Source organism: Vigna unguiculata, chromosome 11 (genome assembly GCF_037176805.1).
Source record: "Vigna unguiculata cultivar grain cowpea cultivar isolate G323 ecotype 2 chromosome 11, ASM3717680v1, whole genome shotgun sequence".
Lineage (NCBI taxonomy): Eukaryota > Viridiplantae > Streptophyta > Magnoliopsida > Fabales > Fabaceae > Vigna > Vigna unguiculata.
This window is the reverse complement of record NC_140802.1, coordinates 25860706-25869753: the sequence shown is the minus strand read 5'-3', so window position 1 is coordinate 25869753 and position 9048 is coordinate 25860706.

Genomic DNA, 9048 nt, shown 5'->3' with positions numbered 1-9048 from the left:
ATATAATGATCCCACTAACACGATCTGAGGTGAAATATTCTTCCACTATTTACAAGTCTGTAAAAGCCCATGATTTTAAATTTTTAAATAATCATAGAAATAGTAACAAACTTGTTTTACTACATTATCTAAAGCTTTTTGTATATCTCAATATGATGTTTATATAATACTTAGCCGATAACAGGGCGGTGCAAATTTTCCTCACTTCTTTTCGTGGTTCCTATTGTTTAATCATGTGTCTTTGACTTCATTCCTTCCGTTCACAAGAGAAGTCTAGTGGTGTGCTTAGGAAAACGTTGGGTTCAACGGAAGATGCCATCCAGAACGTTCCGTCTTCAGCATTAGGCTTACTAAAGATAAGCCAAGCACCAGCTAATTTCTTGTCTTTAGTCACACATTATTTTAAAAAGAACGTTGTGTAACACGAGAAAGATAAGATGGAGAAATATTGTAGTGTTTTTATATTGTAGATGTTGTGTTTATATAAACACAATACAATACAATCATAATCTCTATAATAAAGTCATCATTGAATACAATAAACAATATAGATAATAATTGATAATGATGGCTACACACATGAGAAATAGTACACGGAAATAATATCAAGGATAATATTATTGACATAATATCTTTGGTATTGATTCTAATAATTAGAATCGTAACTTTCTCTAACTCTCTCTCAAACTGAGGTGACTCAATCATCCCAAGTTTGTCTCTCAAAATGTTGAACCTTGTGTGTGTGAGAGGTTTGGTTAAACAATCTGCAATTTGATTTGTTGTGGGCACATAGGCTATTGTGACTTGATTATGAAGCACTTGATCACGAATGTAATGAACATCTATCTCAATATGTTTAGACTGAGCATGCATCACTGGATTGGATGCCACTACCTTAGCACTCAAGTTATCACACCACAAAATCGACTTTCTAGGCATAAGAAATTTCAGCTCATCTAGATTTATTTGATCTAAGTTACTTCTACTGCTAGGTCAGCTAAAGCTCTGTATTCTGACTCAGTACTTCACTGTGACACCACTTTTTGTTTTCTTGAGGCCCACGAGATCAATGTCTCCAAGGAAAACACATTGCTCTGTTATGGATTTCCTATCATTTATGCTAGTAGCCCAATTTGCATCAGAGAATCCAACTATATCAAGATCGGTTGAGGGTTTGATATGAAGACAAAAATTTGCTGTGCCATGGAGATATCTCAGTACTCTTTTTATTACTTGCCAATGATCTATAGTTGGAGAACTCATATATTGGTTGAGTTTGCTGATAGAAAATGTTATGTATGGTCGAGTGTTGGTAAGATATTGTAATGCACCTATAGCTTGTCTGTATAGTGTAGGGTTAGCAATAAGTTCTCCTTTAGCAGTGAATTGTTACCCTATTACCATTGGTGTATGGCAAGATGATGTTTTTTCCATATTAAACTTCTTGAGTAGATCTATAATGTACTTTGTTTGTTTAAGGTACATTCCACCAGCATCTCTATATATACTTCAATTCCCTAGAAGTAGTGTAGAAGGCCAAGGTCTTTGAGAGAGAAAGCAATGTTTAATTGAGTAATGAAAGTCTCTAAAGACTTATTGTTGCTCCCTACAATTATTATGTCATCAACATATATGAGAAGGAGTATGATATGATCATTTTCTCTAAGAACAAACAATGACGAATCACTCTTGGTGTTTTGAAAGCCCCATCTCAATAAAATGTCTTTCAACTTGTCATACCAAGCCCTTGGGGCTTGCTTCAGTCCGTAAATTTCCTTGTTTAATTTGCATATGTGGCCAAGCTCTGTTGAATCTGTATATACTTTAGGTTGATGCATGAACACATTTTCTTTAAGATTGCCATTCAAGAATGCATTATTTATGTCTAATTGTCTAACCTCCCAATTTAAATGTAATGCAATGGATAAGACAATTCTTATCGTGCTGGACTTGACCACTAGACTAAAGGTTTTACCATAGTCGAGACCCGTAGTTTGTTGAAAACCTTTGGCAACCAATCTTGCTTTCCTTCGTTCAATTGAGCCATTTGCCTTGTATTTAGTTTTAAAGACCCACTTGGAGTCTATGATGTTATTTTGCCCCTGAAATGGTACCAAAGTCCATGTATGATTAGTTGCTAGAGCTTTAAATTTTGCATCCATGGCTGCTTTCCATTTTGGACTGAGTAGAGCTTCATTACAATTTTTTGGTTCCTTGTCTTTTGTGTCTATTTCTGACAGTCCTATATCGAGAAGTTTTGGCTTGTAGATCCCTGTCTTGCTTCTGGTTTGCATCCAATACGTATTGTCCTACTGAGTCTATTGGTTATTTTCTTCTGGTGTATCCTTTACATGTGAGGTTGCCTCATCTGCATAAATAGAGTTATCATTAAGCCTTGGTTGATCATCATTGACAACTAAGTCACCGATAGTTGGTTGCTCTTCATTGGAAACTAAGTCACCTTCTTGATGATTCATCTCCCTGTGAGTTGAGTCAACTGTGTGACTTGTAGTGGTTCTTACAGGACAAGAAGGAAGAACAATAGGGATTGTTCCAATAAGTGTTTTTAATGAATTTCTTGTGTCAAGAAAGCCATCATGGAAAGGAAAGTGATTCTCATTAAAGACCACATATCTTGAGATGAAAATTCTGCCATGAGAGTTGAGGCACTTATAACCCTTGTGAGATTTGCTGTATCCTAAGAATAGACATTGTGTAGTGTGAAATTGAAGTTTGTGTTGATTGTATGGTTTAAGGAAAGGATAATAGGCATAACCAAATGGTTTTAGAGCATCATAATCAGGTTTCTTTCCAAATAACAATGAAAAGGACTTTCATTTGGGTTAACTGATGAAGGCAATCTATTGATGAGATAAACTGAGGTAGAGAAAGCTTCCCACCAGTAGTGTAAAGGCATTTTAGCCTATGCCAAAAGTGTGAGCCCTAGTTCAGTCACATGTCTATGTTTCCTTTTAGCTCTACCATTTTGTTGAGAAGTATATGTGCAAGACATTCTAAATTGAATTTTCGATTTAATGGCTATTTTTTGGACAGGTTTAAACTCACCTCTACCGTCACATTGAAGACCTTTTATCTTCTTGTTAAATTGGTTTTCAAGTAGGCTTTTGAATTGAGTGAAAGCATGTATTGTTTCTGATTTTTGTTTCAAAGGAAAAATCCAAGTGAACCTACTGTAATCATCAATGAAAAGAACATAGTACTTAAAATTAAAGGGAGATAAAATTGGGGCAGGTCCCCATACATCACTTTGAATCAATTCTAAAGGTTCCTTAGCATGAGAGGAACAAGATTTAAATGGTAACAAGTGAAGTTTTCCAAATTGACAAGCTTCACTAAATGAAAATTGATGTGATGATGTCTTGACATTGCAAATCTTCAGCACCTTTTCTAAGACTTTATTGTTGGGGTGTCCAAGCTTTCTAGGCCAATTCTATGTAGACACATGGATCTTTATTGACTTGAGAGTTGACACTTGAAAGTTAGTATAATCCATCTCTAAGTTTCCCTTTTAGTAGTATTTTCCCTGTCAATTTGTCCTTCACATAACAGTAGTTTGCATCAAATTCAACAAGGGCATTATTGTTGGTAGTTAGCTTAGATACACTCAACAAATTTTTTGTTATTTCTGGAACATATAGAACATTACACAAGTTGAGGTTATTCAATTTGGTTGTGCCTGAGGCCAATATTTTCAATCTTTCACCATTCCCACTAAGAGAGAAGAAGTCATACCATTGTTTTTGTAAGACCAGTGGAATTTAATTAATTAAATATATAATTAATTAATAAATGCGGGAGGGGAAATAATTATGACATTAAATTATGGTTGGTATGACGTGGAAAAGTGCTAGCTCATGTGGTTGAGAGCACTTTGATTGTGTGAGAGGACTTGGGTTTGAGTCCTATGCATGCTAACTTTTAATGTTATTGTTTTATTATTTAAATCTATGAAAAACATGTTCTGGTATGTTATGATGATTGAATTGTGATTTCTAGCATGAATTATGAATTGGTTAAATGGTTTGGTATTTATTTGGTGATTGCATGGTTATGGGTTCAAGCCTTGGAGAACTTACATTAAACTTTATATTTTTGGCATTTTTGGCTTTGACGTGAATATGGAAAGGTGGGAAGGAAACCTAAGTGAGTGGGCAGCCAAAGGAGGCTGGAAAGGCAACCGTAGGGGGGAGTTGAATGGCACATTATGTCCTATTCAATGGCATTTTCGTTTTGGGATTAATCACTTAGTTTGGGCACACTTTAAAAAGGAAAATTAGGTTAAGGGCTAAGGTTTGACAAGTTGGGAAGCATACCAGAGAGAGAGCACGAAAATCTGAGAGTTGTGAGACTTGAGGGAGGGTTGCGTTGCTGAATAGTGAGGAAGCAAGGAAGGTGGGTGATCAAAGGGGAACCTTACAAATTGTCAAGCTTAAGCGAAGTAGAACCAGGTTAGGGGAGCTGGACTCCGTTTTCTTGTTCTTTTAATAATTGTCTAAATAATGTGATCACTTGAATGCATATTTCCCCTTTATTTTGTGTGACATGGATTTCTGGAAATTTTCCAAAATCCGTTTGGCGGGCTATACATAGCCGCCAGGCGGTACATGCCAAATTGTGTGTGTTCTGGGTTCAGTGATGAACCGCCTAGCGGTGAAACCCTGTACCGCCAGGCGATGCGATGCTATTACTGTGTTTTCTGGCTTCTCTGATGAACGACCTGGTTGTGATGAATTTCTGCCAGGCGACGCAAAGCTGTTGACACGATTTTTATGATTCTGCGCATTTTGGGTGGGTTCTATTCAGGGAAAATTTGAGGGTTTGTGGTGACGAGAGGATTGAAGCAGTATTTTGTTGAATATCATTAGGAATGATCCAAGAAATTGATGGAACAGTGTTAGGGTGGGAAAGCATGGAGACCTTGTTATTGAACCACATGAGGTGAACTCGTGAGGTGGAAATATGGTATGGGTCGAGTAGAGAGTCACACATTGGGCGGTATACGAGTGAGTGAGAAGTAAGATCTAGGGGATAATTGAACAAGGGACATTGCAGGAGAAGGAGGGAAGTTGTTAAGGGAATGGACAGAACCTGGGAATTTCCAGGATTGGTGTACCGCCTGGCGGTGCGGGGCTTACCGTCAGGCGACCGTTCAAGTGGGGTGTTTCTAGATTGAGAGTGAGTTGAGAGTCAGAGGAAGTTCGGTGCGATTGGGAGGGGGGGCCTTTAAGAAGGAGTCGAGAATTTCGGAATGGTGAGTTTATGAAACGGAATTATAAAAAAAAAAATAAAAATGGTGGATGGTTTACGTAAGGATCATAGATAATAAAGGTAAATTAGATGCTGGTACGAGACATGAAGTAGTGACTGGTAATACATGACCTTAGTGAGCGAAGATAAAAACAGTAAGGAATACCTGAGATTAGTGGACAAGGGAATATAAGATAGCAGGAATAAACTTTTGTGCTTAGGTGAGTTACTTAAACCAAAAAATTCTATTTTGTGTGAGGCAGGTTAGTTGGTGACACCTTAAGGTTAATTGTATTGTCAAATTGGGGTTTGAGAGCAAAGAGGGTAAGTTGAGATGGGGAGTTATGTTAACCTTGATGGCATCTTAATTTAGGTATTGGGGGTGCGTGAAAAGGGTTGTAGAGAAATTTTATGGTGAGGTATGGGTGAATTGAGTTGTAGTGTAATCTGATTGGATAACCTGGAAGTCAGTGCAGTGCAACTTACTGATATGGCACCTGGCGGTAGGGTTCAGACCGCCAGGCGATAATCAATATACTAATGGCTCTAGAGTGAGTGGCGCCTAGCGGAGAGGGAGATCCTGCCAGGCGGACGGAGCAATAATAGTGACGTTTTGAAGCGTCGGCGCCGGGCGGTGGCGACATAACTGCCAGGCGGTGGCGACTAGAATCATGTGTTTTGAGGCGCTTGGCACCTCGCGGTACGTGACACCCGCCAGGCGGTCTGGGAGCTGGCAGTGCCTAGCGGCACGTGTCCCCCGCCAGGCGATTTATACTGCTGCAGCTTTGAGTTTTGATTATGTATCTGTGATCTACAGTGCGTCTAGTGATGCTTTAAAGGTGGGATTGCTGGTGTTCCTTGAGTTGTGGCTCGAAACGTATCCCTTGTGTTGTGACTCGGGATAGGGGTTAAGCACGTGGTATTCCTTGAGTTGTGGCTCAGAATAACATCTCTTGAGTCGTGGCTCAGAATGGCGGATGAACACGAGAAACCCTTAAGTTGTGGCTCGGGTTGGCGAGTGTTGCCGATGTGAGTGTGCTGGTTGTGGCCAGTACGGATGGGTCCAGATAGATTGCCCTCGTCAGTTGTTGGTTGACGAGTTTGGTAGTCTTGGGACGATACAGACTATGTTCGTATATGGGAACTCTACCTGGCATTGCGGTGTATGATCCGTAGCATGTTTTCCCGCACGTGCTCTATCGGTTGTGGCCGATAGGTATGGCAGCAAGTCACCTTGAAGTAATCATTAGACGATGTAGAACACGAATAATCTGATTTGGGGGTTGGATTGCAGGAATAAAAGTATAGGGCAATGTGGGAAGTTAAGTTAGGTGTTGTGATATGTATGCATATTGATATATATGTTTATAGCATTGTATATATGATTTATCTGATAAGCTCACTCTATCTGCGTGTGTTTGACGATGATCGTGTACGCGATACACGGGAGCAGATGTTGATGATGCAGTTGTGGCCTATGTACTGTCCTTGCTCTATAAGCATATATTTGGGATAACTGTCAGACGTGTATGCTTGTTCTTCTTTTGTCAATGGCTTCATGGTGTGCCTTAGTTTTATCTCTGTGTTTTTGGGATAATTGTAAGGAGTGACATTTATACTCCATGACAATGCTCTTTACGTTATATCTTATGGTGATGTTTTATTTAATTAAGCGTATTTATTAAACGGGACGTTACAGCAGAGGAGAATGCAAAGTCAAAAGGAGAAGAAAAGGAAAGCAAATGACAGTATGTCATAGCGTTGGATGAAAAATTTGTTTGGAACAAACGGCAATAGGTTACAATAGCTTTCGTGAGGAGAGAAAAATAAAGAAGACAAATACAACTTTTGACTATCTCATTATTGGTGACAAGTCTCTAAAAGAACCATCTCTATAGTGACACAAACGACGATTCTAATTCTTTCGTCGCCTATTCTTTGTTAATAATTGGATTAAAAATATTTTTTGTCTTCAACTTTTAGTAAGAATAGAAATTAGTCTTTTTAATCAAATTTTGTTAAATTTATTTGACGTTCAAACACGTTTTAATGATATTATTTGAGTTATTTACATCATTTGACATGTTTCCGATTTAATATTAGCTAACAAACACGTTGAAAATATTAAATAAATTTAACAAAATTTGGTTGAAAGGACTAAATTCTCGAATGTTTAGAGATGGATGACTAAATGGGTCTAAGATTTCAAATAGAAACTGTTCCTGCAGGAACAAAAAAGAGATATTAGGGAACACAAATAATGTCTTACCTCAATCCTTGACCTCTCGAGCTGGCTCCTTCTTGACTTGCACATGTCATCTCCTAACGTAGACAATCTAGACCCTTAGGGGGTTACCTGCGGAGATGGCTCCAACGATCAAGTCAGCAAAAATTCTCTTCAGAAATCAAATCTTAGATTAGGAAATTAATGAAAGTGTACCCCTTAATTGTTGGGATCCACGCGTATTTATAGAGTTATTAATTATGTCTGCCATCATTATGGGTTGGGCCCCCTAGCTGTGTTGGGCCAACGTTCGGATCCTAGATGGGCCTCGGCCAAGCCCAAGTCCCGTGTTAGCGTGTTAATACTAGGGGTCTTGTTTGTGATATTCTAAGTTTGGAGTTAGTAACTCCTTATTATGTATTTTCCTTTACAATAGGCGGCTTGAGCCGATATATGATGCTGCCTAACTGGTTACTCATGCACTGCTTTTATTTGTGGGGCTATACCTAAGTAGTTTTGGTCGTGTAGTTATCCAGATCTACCTAGATATAGTACAGAAACTAGTTCTGATTTTTAGTGAGTTAAAAGATAAAAAACATATTTAACCTTTAATAATTTTAAAATTGACTTTGCTTCATTAAAGACTATATTTTTATAAAAAACCGTCACCTATCTTCGTCATTATTTTATGTTTGTGTGTTAATGACCGTACCATTTTAATATACATTCTTATGATTTAAAAATAAATAAATTATGGAGACATCAACCAGTACTTGTTAGCCATATTTTGGCATCTATTTATACGACATGAAATCCCACCGAAAATATTTTTGTTATCTTTATACATCTAACAGCGTTTGTCAATTTTTAGTGTGCAATTATTATATGAAGTATGGACCAATTCCAATTGAGGGTGGAAAGGGGTTCGCCGTAGCTGATATGCTATATGTATGTTTACGTATGAAGCATCATGACCCAAATGAATTCTTGACTAGTACAGTTGTCTTTCATGCGCAAAAATAACATAACATCATTTACTAAGTCAAAAAGAAAAATCAAACATAAAGTAAAACATCGTGGAAGTCTATCAGAAAAACAATATTGATCAATTCTACCGGAATTTTGTTGAATGATTTATTACTTTAATGTTAAATTTGACAATATCGGGAAAAATTCTTTTAGATTAAGTCCGATTTTGTTTATATAGTAATTTTAAGATATTAATATTTGAAATTGAATATCATAGAATTTAGTGAAAAATCATTTTAATAAATTTTACTTGTATCGTAGAAAAATGTTATAAAGATGAAAAAGAGTAAATTCTAAAATATTTATTATAAATTAAAAAAAAAAGCCTCAAAAATGTATTTATATACGAAGTTATAGGCCATCACTATACTAAATTAAGGCACACTCTTGAAATAGTCTCTTAAATCACTTGCAAAGACTAGTCATTGGAAACCAGTTGTTTTCGCAATTAATAAATTGGGAAAAGGTTAGTTTGACAGGAATTCATTTAACATTCCTTTTTAATAATTAATATATATATATATATA